This window comes from Balaenoptera physalus (genome assembly GCF_965194825.1).
Source record: "Balaenoptera physalus genome assembly, chromosome: 12".
Classification (NCBI taxonomy): Eukaryota; Metazoa; Chordata; class Mammalia; order Artiodactyla; family Balaenopteridae; genus Balaenoptera; species Balaenoptera physalus.
The window spans coordinates 83,567,401-83,580,210 of NC_138897.1; the positions used below are offsets into that span (position 1 = coordinate 83,567,401).

The 12,810-nt window shown below is 44.3% G+C and overlaps 1 long non-coding RNA gene across 1 annotated transcript in view; it reads right to left on the minus strand.

Annotated features, from left to right (window-relative positions):
• Positions 1-1,970: 1,970 nt before the first annotated feature.
• Positions 1,971-12,810, minus strand: part of LOC309639549 — a 79,328-nt gene continuing 68,488 nt past the window's right edge. Inside the window, exon 3 of the long non-coding RNA XR_014251729.1 lies at positions 1,971-4,537. This is a non-coding gene — a long non-coding RNA (uncharacterized lncRNA). The remainder of the gene's footprint in view (positions 4,538-12,810) is intronic.

Genomic DNA, 12,810 nt, shown 5'->3' on the forward strand with positions numbered 1-12,810 from the left:
CACCCCGGCCTTCCTGCCCTTCGGACAATCACAGTCTAACATTCCCTAATCAAAAATATTCCAGGGCCAAATTGGTCCGGATGTGCTTGAGTGGTGGAAAGGGCTGAGAGCTGTTTAGATTCCAGCCCCAGCTTCCAGACTCCTCACTTAACAATTAAAAATATCAACTCACGAATGTCGTGTAATATCGCTTATACGTGGAATCTAGAAAAATGGTACAGATGAACTTAGTGGCAAAGCAGAAACAGAGTCACAGATGTAGAGAACAAACTTATGGTTACCAAGGAAGGGGGGGGTGGTGGGATGAATTGGGAGATTGAGATTGACATATATACACTACTGTTTATAAAATAGATAACTAATGAGAACCTACTGTAGAGCACAGGGAACCCTACTCAGTGCTCTGTGGTGACCTAAATGGGAAGGAAATCCAAAAAGGAGGGGATATATGTATACGTATAACTGATTCACTTGGCTGTACAGCAGAAACCAACACAACATTGTAAAGCAACTCTACTCCAATAAAAATTAATAAATAATAATAATAAACAAACAGAAAGAAAAAAAATAAAATTAAAACATATATATCAACTCACAGCCCATTGTCCCCATGTCAGATTGATGGATGCCAACTTTCTCCATTTGCACTGATGCCTCCTGACTTTTTGATGCGGGACCAGTTGATGATGACCCTTTTTAATTTTTCTTCTGTTTTTATTTTCAAGTCTGCTAACCAGGCAATCGCTGACACTGTCCATACATTCTGGGCCTGATTCTGCAGAGGTCTGACAAACCCACCCAGGGGCAGGGGATTAAGCTCTTCCAAATTGCTCAGATCAAGGCGAGCCCAGATTGGGTGCTCTGAGGCTGAAGTGGCGGTTGCGGGGGACATCCTTTCATTCCTGCCCTTTGGAGACCTCCAAGACTAAACAGTTTAGGCCACATCTTGAAGAAAATTGCTTTATCCTTTCACCTTTAAGTGGATTCAGGCGCAATCAGTTGACTCGGGAGCACGTGGAGGTCAGCGCACACACGCCAGGATGGGAGGTTGTCTGCAGAATCACCGGAAGAGGGGAGGCGAATACAATAAAGGAAGATGGAAAAGCTAGGGGGTCGGTTTGCAACCTCGAACATCTGGTGACAAATAAGAGTGTGCCGGGCAAAGCATTTGGGCTTGGAATGGGGGAGCGAAATGGAGAGGAGGGTGCGGTGGAGGAGGCTTTCAAAGATGGTGACCGGGACAAACAAGGCCGCCTGTCCCTCTCAGATATCATGGGAGGAAGGAGGGGCAGGGGTGGGAAGAGGAAGGGAGAGGGAGGAAGAGGTCAGGTCTCCAGTCCCCAGAGCGAGGGGACACTCAAATGCTTGCAGATGGGATGCAGAGGACGGTGGAGTGCAAATTGCATCTGGCTGTCCGGGAGCACAGCACAGAGACAACTGGATTTATTAATACTGGGAGAACCTTTTGCACAAGTAGGAACAGCAAAGTCCCCTTGACCGAGAGCACCTCAGAACTAGTGGGCTGGTGGTAAGGAGCCCTGAAAGCAGAAGATCTCCCACTACCTAAGTTCCTAGCCTGAGCTCCAATGACCCTGGCTGGCCGTGATTTCATGAGCCCTTCCTCCTTGGTGGCAGTAAGCCTGGCTCCCTAAAATTAGATCTCGGGAGAAGACACCCAGGGAGCGATGTTTAGCTGTATGAACAACTTGGATCTGTTCCTCCCTGAGATAACAGGAAAGATGCTCCGACCTGCTCTGACCTGTAAGAGAGCCAGACATCCACTCAGATGGCCAACATCTAAACTGCTTTTATGTGGGGGATTTGCATGTGTTCAGAGACCTTCTACGTATCCATTCCAGCAAGTGCATCCATCCCCTCTCACTCTGTTTTCCCAGCACAGGGGAATAAAGTTGCATCCCCACCCTCAACTTGGTTGACAAATCTCTCTTTTCTTCTTTCATCTTTCTCAGGAAGTTTTCAAAGGGACCTCTCAGATACTTAAGAGCCCAAAAACTAAACTTACTTTGACATCCGTTAGGATTCCTTCAGCTGCAAGCAACAGAAAAGCCAGCTCACAGTGGATTAAACCTTAAAGATATTTAAGTTGGATATATTTGAACATGTGTAGACAGGAAGTTGTTTTCCGTGTTTGGGGAATCCACTCAGCCGGGCATCAAGGCAAGCTCTGCCCATCAAGCCAGTCTACTGGGCTCAACATATTGACTTTTCTTCATGCTTGTCAACTCATGCTCACAAGATGGTGGCCACAGCTCCAGGTCACGACCTGTGCCCAAGGCAGAAAGTGTAGGCCAGAGGGGAGGCCTTTTTCTGGCATCACTTTCTCTTTCGAGCAATAAAGAAGCCATGTTTCCAGAGTCGTCATAGCCTCCATCCTACTCTCACTGGTTAGAATTGGGTCCCATGCCCACTTCCAGACCACAGGCCAAAACATAAACAAAATCAATTTGCAGGGAATAAGGGGGATGGCTGGTGGGCTGGTAACCATAGTGTCTGTCTCACCATCTCCCCCAAATCTCCTCCTTTGGTACCCTAATCTGATGAATGGCTCTACCATCGTACCTGGTCACCCAAGGCAGATACGTCGGCCTACATCATCTAATAATCAAGCCATCCCCAGGTCCTCCCTCTCCCTCATTCACTCCTTCCCCTGTTCCTGTCCTGTACACCCTTCTCTGAGCTTCTGAAACCCCTCACACAATGCTGAGCTTCCAGCAGGTACTCTGTAAATGCCAAGATTCACTCTGTTGTCTCTGTTCTACAATCCTGCAGCTCTAGGACCAACTCAGTGAACTAGGAAATTCCCACTGAGAAACTCAACTCTCTGAGCCCCAGTCATTACTTAAGAAGAGATTAGTGGTTAAATGACCAAGTATTGGAGTCATAGAGCCTGGATTCAAATTCCCACTCCACTACACCTTAGCTATCGTGGCCCTGGGCAACCTGCTAAAACACTCTGAACCTTGGTTTTCTCATCTGTGACACGGAAATGATAGCACCTCATAGAATTCTTGTGAACGTTAAATGTGGTAATACATTTAAGGGCTTAGCACAGTGTCTGGTACCTAAGAACTGAAGAAATGCCTGCTATAATTGCTATCATTTCCCAAATGTTCGAGTGAGTTGCTGTGTAACTTCATCTCCCAGCCAACACTAGGTGCCCCACGAGCTCTGAATCATCTCTGGAACTTTTCTCCTATCCTGATTTATTTTTTTTAATTGTATCTATTTAAGGTGTACCACATGATATTATGATACACATACACATATGCTGTATGAATAGATCCATATGTGTTATGATGTACATATACACATGTATATATTAACATATCCATCTCTTTATATCATTACTTTTCTTTTTGTTGAAGTGGCGAAAGCTCCTGGAATCTACTCTCTTAGCAAATTTCTAGTTTTCAGTACAGCACTCTTAACTATAGTCATCATGCTGTACATAAGATCCTTATTCATTCTACATTACTCCAACTTTGTATCCCTTGACTAGCATCTCCCCACTTCCCCCACCTCCCCACCCCTGATAACTACTGTCCTACTCTCTGCTTCCATGTGTTCAACTTTTTTTAGATTCCACATGTTCATGAGATCATGCAGTATTTTTCTTTCTGTGTCTGGATTATTTCACTTAGCATTATATCCTCCAGGGTCATCCACGTTGTTGCAAATGGCAGGATCTCCTTTTTTAAGGCCGAATAATAATAATATATCATATTAAATATAATTTATATCTCATATATATGACAATTTCTTTATCCATTCATCCCTGGACAGACACTTAGTTATCTTGGCTACCGTGAGTAACGCGGCAACGAGCAATGGACGTTTTCTCCCCAGCCCACCCTCGGGAGGCAGAGCACCAGCAAAGTTCTTGAGAGCCACTGGATTCCCATTGCAACGTGGAGACCACATTCTCATCCTCACCAGTCCTGGGGGCAGCACAGGGGCTCGGTGATTGAGACCTATTTCTATTGCTTTAGATGGAAATCGGGCAAGAGAGCTCTCGACAGCTTGTCTTATATTTATTTCTGGCCAGATCAAAGGTCCTGTCGGCAACCCGTCCTGACGTCTTGATTCCTGTTTTCCTTACCGAAATTTTTTTTCCGGATGGTGTTCGCTCCAAATAAGCTACTAAAAGTTCCCCTGGGAATAAAAGAGAGAGAGAGGGAATGAGAGTCTGGATGAGCAGAATTTAGTTATGTCTTGCTATAAATAAGTATATGGAATTGTACAGATCTCAAAGGCCTGAGATCAGCCACTGTTCTCCATGGTGGGAAAAAGACAGGCTCGTGGTTATTTCTGGATTCCGAGTGAGATTCACACAACTCACATGCACCCAGTAAAGACTGGAAAAATAAAATACTGATCATTTATCATTTATTGGGAGGAAGTAGTACCCAGTGGTCAAGGGCACAAGATCTGGAGTCAGGCATCCTTTGAATGTTCCTTTTACGACTTAATTTGTAACCTTGGGAAAGTGACCTCATCTGTCTGTCTGTTTCCACATCTGTAAAATGGAGACAAAAATAGTTCATACCTCACAGAGTTGTTGGGAAGATTAAATAAGTTGATGAATGTAAAGTGCTAAGAATAGTACCTAGAGACTCAGCCATAAAAAAGACTGAAATCCTGCCATTTGTAACAACATGGATGAACCTGGAGGGCATTATGCTGAGTAAAATAAGTCAGACAGAGAAAGACAGATACTGTATGATCTCACTTATATGCGGAATCTTAAAAATGCAACAAACTAGTGAATATAACAGAAACAAAGCAGACTCACAGATATAGAGAATAAACTAGTGGTTACCAGTGGGGAGAGAGAGGGAGAAGGGGCAGGACAGGGGTAGGGGATTAAGAGTTACAAACTACGATGTATAAAAAAAGCTACAAGGATATATCATACAACACAGGGAATACAGCCAATATTTTATAATAACTATAAATGGAGTATGACCTTTACTCAGCCATAAAAAGAAACGAAATGGAGTTATTTGTAGTGAGGTGGATGGAGTTAGAGTCTGTCATACAGAGTGAAGTAAGTCAGAAAGAGAAAAACAAATACAGTATGCTAACACATATATATGGAATCTAAGGGAAAAAAAAAAAAAGGTCATGAAGAACCCAGTGGCAAGACGGGAATAAGGACACAGACCTACTAGAGAATGGACTTGAGGATATGGGGAGGGGGAAGGGTAAGATGTGACAAAGTGAGAGAGTGGCATGGACATATATACACTACCAAACGTAAAATAGATAGCTAGTGGGAAGCAGCCGCATAGCAAAGGGAAATCAGCTCTAGAGGGGTGGGATAGGGAGGGTGGGAGGGAGGGAGATGCAAGAGGGAAGAGATATGGGAACATATTATATGTATAACTGATTCACTTTGTTATAAAGCAGAAACTAACACACCATTGTAAAGCAATTATACTCCAATAAAGATGTTAAAAAAATTATGAATCACCGAATTGTACACCTATAACTTATATACTACTGTGCATCAACTATACTCAATTTTTTAAAATTAATTAGTTAATTAATTTATTTCTGGCTGTGTTGGGTCCTTGTTTCTGCGGGCAGGCTTTCTCTACTTGCGGTGAGTGGGGGCTACTCTTCGTTGTGGTGCGCGGGCTTCTCATTGCAGTGGCTTCTCTTGTTGCGGAGCACGGGCTCTAGGCGTGCGGGCTTCAGTAGTTGTGGCACATGGGCTCAGTAGTTGTGCCGCACGGGCTTAGTTGCTCCGCAGCATGTGGGATCTTCCCGGACCAGGGCTCGAACCTGTGTCCCCTGCATTGGCAGGTGGATTCTTAACCACTGCGCCACCAGGGAAGTCCCAGACATACAGTTTCGCATTCAATCCTTGCAACAGTCTTTGACATAGACGCTGCTACTCATAGATGTTATGTCCATGTATAACTCATTTTGCAAGAGAGGAAACAGAGAAGCATAAAGACGGGAACAACTTGGCTACAGCTAGTAAGCAGCATTACCAGGGTTCAGAACCCGGTTTGCCTGATTGCCGATTGCGAGACCGATGCCCTCTGCCCTCTGCTTCTCCTAGTTAAGTGGGACCAGCTGTGCCGATGAGCCGGCCCGGCAGGATGCCATATGTTTACCAGGGGCACCTAGAGCAGGGCCCACCTTGACTGCTTAACGTTTAAGGGAGTTACCCCAACCACGCAAATTAGCTGCTCTAAGTGCATCATGGAAAAGGGAGACAAAAAACTCCGTTCACCTCTGGCTGCCTAATGGTATCTGCAAGGTAAGCTCTGGACCTGTGTAAACATGACATAGTCCAGGCCACAAGCCAAGCCTGCAGGTAGCACCAGGAGTGACGGACTGCACAGTTAGAGTTTGGGATAACTTGTCAGCTCAGAAAAACTTTGCCTACAAACTGGTTACGCCACCCTGGTTAGGACATTAACAAAGGCCCACTACCTACCCCACCCATGAATGTTCTCGAGTTGCCCTCTAGGAGGGGGTCAGCTCCTGCAGACTTAGGAAGAGGGAGCCCTGGTTCCTTGAGATGTTCCTTGATTAAAAATCCAGCCTGAAAAACACATTCACCCCTTGCATTTCAAAATCCTTCCAAACATATCCATCGTGTTCCTGCTTCGGTCAAACCAGACACTTTGAAGATTTCTTTGAGAAGTTAAAATCTTAAAAGAGGACTTCCCTGGTGGTGCAGTGGTTAAGAATCCGCCTGCCAATGCATGGGACAGGGGTTCGATCCCTGGTCCAGGAGGATCCCACATGCCACGGAGCAACTAAGCCCGTGCGCCACAACTACGGAGCCTGTGCTCTAGAGCCTGCGAGCCACAACTACTGGGCCCATGTGCCACAACTACTGAAGCCCAAGCCCACATGCCACAGCTACTGAAGCCCGTGCTCCTAGAGCCCATGCTCCACAACAAGAGAAGCCACCGCAATGAGAAGCCCGCGCACCACAACGAAGAGTAGCCCCCTCTCGCCCAACTAGAGAAAGCCTGAGTGCAGCAACGAAGACCCAACGCAGCCAAAAAAAAAAAAAAAAAAAAATCTTAAAAGAGCCTCAAGATCCTGAACAGGAACATCAAAGACATTTGTCAACACCGGACAGGGCAACAGTAGAGCAGCTTGGGCTGCCTTTCTATAGACCCAGAAAAGGGCTTTGTTTTGTTTTGCTTTGCTTTGCTTTGCTTTGCTTTGCTTTGCTTTGCTTTGCTTTGTTTTGCTTTGCTTTGCTTTGCTTTGCTTTGCTTTTTCTTTCCCTAATTTCTAATACATGCATGTGCCCTCTGATTCACTTTTTCCTTTTGAAAGCTTCCTCTGGCTCCCTGGGTTCCCCTGGAAATAATAGCAACTGCTGTTTATTGAGCAATTCTTGTGAGCCCAGAACTGGGCTAAGCCTTTACACATCTCCTCGGCAAACCTGTGAGTTGGTACTAATAGGTCATTGTCCCCATTCTACAGATCCAAAAACCAAGGCCCTGGGAACCAAGTGTCAACCCAGTGCATAAGCAGAGGCGCTGGGTTTGGAACCAATATCTATCTCCAAAGCCCGTGATGCTAGCCTCTATGCTTTTCAGTCTCTCATCACTCCCTTCAGTTCTGTTTCTAAAAGCACCTAACCACATATATTATCAATTTTTTCCTATTACATATCTGTTTCATTTGTTAACATGAAGTTAATCCTAACAACCACTTATTAAATAAGCCCTTATATGTGTCAGGCGCTATGCTGGTAGATCTATACGCATTTTCTCTAATCCTGTTGACAGCCCTGAGAGCTAGGTGTCAGGCACTCCATTATACAGATGAGCAAACAAGTTCAGAGAGGCTGAGTGAATGGCCCCAGGCCAAGGAGCTGGTGCGTGGTGGAGCCAGTTTCGGGAATCAGGTTTGATGGGTCTAAAGCCCATGCGCTTTGTTCTGTGTCTTAACCACTCCTACTAGTTGCCAGCTTCTCAAGGGCTGGGCTGACATTTGATGTTCTTAGTGTCCCTGAGTGGCAGGCTGTGAACTGGAGGAATTGAAAAAAAAAAAAAAAAAAAGGAAGAATCAAGGGGCCAAGCCAGTCAGCTGGGTGTTCTGCTCAGAACAGACTTTAGATTTGCAAGCTGGTACAAAAACGATGGAAACAAGATATGCGTATTTCTTTTTGTTTAATGGAGCAACTGAAGAAAACTGGAAATAAAATTGAGTGTCAATCTCTCATATCCAGGATGACTAAGTCCCAGGTATATATTTGAGCCCAACAGATATCTGTTGAGTGAATAGATGCATGGATTCCACTGTGTCCTTGATATCACCACTCAGATATTGAATAGGCATCTCAAACTTCTTAGGTCCACAGCTAAACTCTTGGTTGTCCCCACCTCAGAACTGCTCGCCAGCCATCTCCCCATCTTCATCAACGGAGATCTATCTTTCTAGACTCTCCAGCCTTTGTGTCCTGCTTGACGCCTCTCTTTCTCTCACACCCCTGCGTTAATCCAGCAGAAAAGCCTATCTGCTCTACTTTCAAAATATCTCCTGAAATCGGACTTTTCAGCTCTCCTACTGCTGCTGCTTTGGTCCAAGCCACCATCACCTCTCACCTGGGATATGCCAGTAGCCTCCGCACTGCTCTCTCTGGGAGCCCTCCTTCCTCTCCCCTCTGGTTTATTCTCCACTTGGCAGCCAGAGGAGATCCCTCTAAAACCGAAGTCAGATCGTGTTACTCATCTTCTCAAAACTGAGTGGCACGCTTCCACCTCAGGACATTTGCCCAGCAGTTCCCTCTGCTTGCAATTCTCTGCCTCCAGAAACCTGCAAAGCTTGCTCCCTCATCCCCTTCTTGATGAGCCTTCTCTGACTATCTTTTATAGAGCAGAACCCTCTCCACTTCCTAGCACCCAGAATTCTTCCTTAACTTGCTTTATTTTCCACCATAGCCATACTCTATTTGTATCTCTAGAATGTCTGTTATCATATACTAGCATTTAAGCCTCACAAGAAAAGGAACTGTCTGTCTCAACTGAATTCTCAGCATCTAGAACAATGTCTGGCAGGCAGTAAATATTTGTTCAATGAATGAATGAATGAAAGGCTATCAAACTATGGTTTCCTTTCACTCTTTGGAATGTGTAGGGAAGAGTCCAGAAAGGTACTATTTCCCAGACCAAAGTTGTCCAATTGAACTTTCTGTGATCATGGAAACAGTCTACATCTGTGCTTTCCAATACAGTGGCCACCAGCCATGTGTAGTTACGGAGCACTTGAAACGTGGCTACTGCAACTGGGAAACTGTATTTGCTTTTAATTCATAGACTTGCATTTTTAGAGTGGTTTTAGGTTAACAGAAAAACTGACCAGAACCTACCAAGAAGGGACTGCACGTTCAATTTTATTTTGTTCTGGTTCATTTAAATAGCCATACGTGGCTACTGTCATGAGCAGGGCAGACTTAGATGGAGCCGGGGAAGTAAAGCCCTGTCCTACCCTCACCGCTCCATGTATAGTTAATCCCGCAAGGGGATCTGGTGAGCAGCCCCGGGAAGACCTGCAAAGGGTTTTCTCTGGAAGGATTCGCCAGAGCCCCAAAGGCTGCTTCAGCCCTCCGAGCAACAAAGTTTGCAGATCAATCTTGAGGAAAGAGGGAAGTAGACAGCACAGCGAGTCAAAACGTTCGCTGGGGCTTCCCTGGTGGCGCAGTGGTTGAGAGTCTGCCTGCCAGTGCAGGGGACACGGGTTCGAACCCTTGTCTGGGAAGATCCCACATGCCGCGGAGCAACTGGGCCCGTGAGCCACAACTACTGAGCCTGCGCTCCGCAACAAGAGAGGCCACGACAGTGAGAGGCCTGCGCACCGCGATGAAGAGTGGCCCCCGCTCGCCGCAACTAGAGAAAGCCCTCCCACAGAAACGAAGACCCAACACAGCCAAAATAATAATAATAATAATAAATAAATAAATAAATAAATAAATAAAATTTAAAAAAAAAAAAAGTTCACTGAAGACGTGAGGATGGCAAACAAAAAAGCCCCCCGCTGCTCCCCCCCGCTCGCCGTCTGGTGTTCCTGTGAGCTTCTGTTGAATCAGCTCCTGGGGTCTTAGGTCTGAGTCACCTCCTGTCCACCACCTCGTCCCCCTCCCACTTCTCTGTGCTTCTCTCTTTATCTCTCTCGTTATCCTCAGGGCCCCAATCTTCCCCTTCTGTTTCACATCCATCCTTCACAGCCGTCTCCAGCTGGGCCAAGGGCTACCTTGGGTCCTCCTGCCCATTCTTCCCTTCCCAAGCCTGCTCTGTCATCTGGCTCTTCATCTCCATAACAACCAGGAAAGCAAATATCCTCCAGAGGCGACAAAAAAAATTTTTTTTTCTGATGGGTGAAATGGAAGAAGAGGACTAGGAAGAGAGTTCAAAAGCAAAAAAAAGTAGATAACCCTTGCCAACAAATAAACAGAGACCTTTCTAGGGAAGAGCAAAGGGACTTGGAGCTGCCTGTAATTAGCGGCTACCACAGCCCAAAACAAAATCAGATTTTCAGTCCTTGCAGCATCGTTGCCATAGAGATGGGATCCAAGATCCGCCAGGCTGTCCTCCTAAAACGATTCCTTCCCTGACCATGCCCACATCAAAAGAAGCCCTTCCATGCTCCTTGGTGGGATGGACGGTACCCAGGACCCCAGCGCGTCTCCAAAGAGTGCAGGCAAGGGAGGGAAACAGACCCAGTAGGAAAAATTCCAAAGGGTCTCATGCCAGACATGTCAGCTTCTCACGAGACACAGCAGGGGAAGGATTCAGCCAAGTAGGACTTAGGGACTTTCTATTATATGATGCATGTGCTGGCCATCAGAGGCTGCCACTGATCACTTTGATTCTTTTCATTCATTTTCCTTCTTTTTTCTCTACACACTAAAAAAATAAAATACTCAGCGATACAGAGAACAAATTGATGGTACCAGAGGCGGAGGGTGGGGAAAATGGGTGAAGGTGATTAAAAGGCACAAACTTCCAGTTATAAAATAAATAAGCCCTGGGGATGAAATGTATAGCATAGTGATGTTAATAATGCTGTCTATTGGGAGAGGTACAAAATAGGTGAAGGGGATTAAGAGGCACAAACTACTAGGTATAAAATAAGTAAGTTACAAGGTAGTAATGTACAGCACAGGGAATATAATCAATAGTTTATAATAACTTTGTATGGAGTGTAATCTATAAAAATATCGAATTACCATGTTGTACACCTGAAATTAATATAGTATTGTATGAAGTCAATTATACTTCAATTAAAAGATTAAAAATTTAAAAATAATACTGTATATTGTATATCTGAACGTTGCTAAGAGAGTAGATATTAAAAGTTTTCATCACAAGAAAAAAATGTGTAACCATGTGTGGTGATGGTTAACTAGACTTACTGCCTACTTGTTGAAATTGTAGACTTAACTAGCCTACATTTTGTAATATATATGTACATTGAATCATTATGCTCTACACCTGAAGCTAATATAATGCTATATTTCAATTATATATCAGTATTTTTTAAATTTTTAATGAAAAAGACGACTTAAAAAAGATAGGTAGCTAAGAAAAAAATAATAAGGTTCCAATCATATTGTTCTGATAGTTTTGCTTTCTGTTTTTTTTACCCATTTCATATTAGAAAGTAAACATGGCCACATGTTATTTATCCTTTGCATAGCTGTGTCTGTCAGTCATGACCCAGGCTGGAGACAGAAAGCCCATCACTTATTCTAATAGAAAGAATTTAATAGAAGGAGTTGTTAACTAGGTAGTAGAGAAGAGATTATGTATTGTGTTATTTATGCTATCTCTAGAAGGTAATTCGCTTATTGTCTATTACCCCAAAGTTTCTTCACTTACCATCTGCAGGATGCAGGCAAAGTGTCCTCTCCAATCTGAATCATCCTGTAGAATTTCCCACTCCCTGATAGCTGATGAATTGCCTGCACTAGACTACAAGCTCCTTTGGGGGCAGAACCTATATCCATTTTGGTCACCATGGTATCCCCAATTCCTAGCATGAGGTGGGGCACATAGTTGATGTGCAACAAATATTTCTTTGAAGACAAAAATGAATGAGCTAGTGAATAAAGCAGAAACTAACACACCATTGTAAAGCAATTATACTCCAATAAAGATGTTAAAAAAAAAATGAATGAGCTAGTGAGTGAATGAGTGATTGGATGGATGAATAGATGGGTGGATGGGTGGATTCATGGATGGATGGATGGATGCATGGATGCATGGATGGATAGATGATGAGTATTCCATTTAGAGAAGCAGTAAATTAAAGTCTAGCCTGGTCACCCTCTCAATTCTCAGGGTAACTTTTCATTTTCCCTGAGTTGAGGCAAAGAGCATCTAAACCAAGGAACAACTACGATACTCCCCAACCACCTCCCAAAATAGAAATATCCTTTCCAAGGAAGAACTGGCCTGTGGGTCCCATAGCACTGTTTTCTACTGCTGAGGTTTAACTAGTTCTCTCCAGGAAAGATAATCCTCTGATTTCATAATATAAAAAGAAGCAGATATGATCATACATATGCTGGGAAAGCCAAAAGAAAATCAGATACCCAGTAGTAAGAGATGTTTTCTGTTTTCTCTCTTTTTCCCAAACCCAAAAGGAAGAAAATAGAGGAGGAGGCTGAAAGAGAGAGAGAGAGAGGAACACAGCAAGGGAGGAAGAAAGGAGAGAAGACAGCTGCCCCTTTCTGAGGGCTTTCTAGATGTCGTGTGCTGTATGCATGTTGTGTCATTTATTCATTCAGCAAACACTTATTGAGCT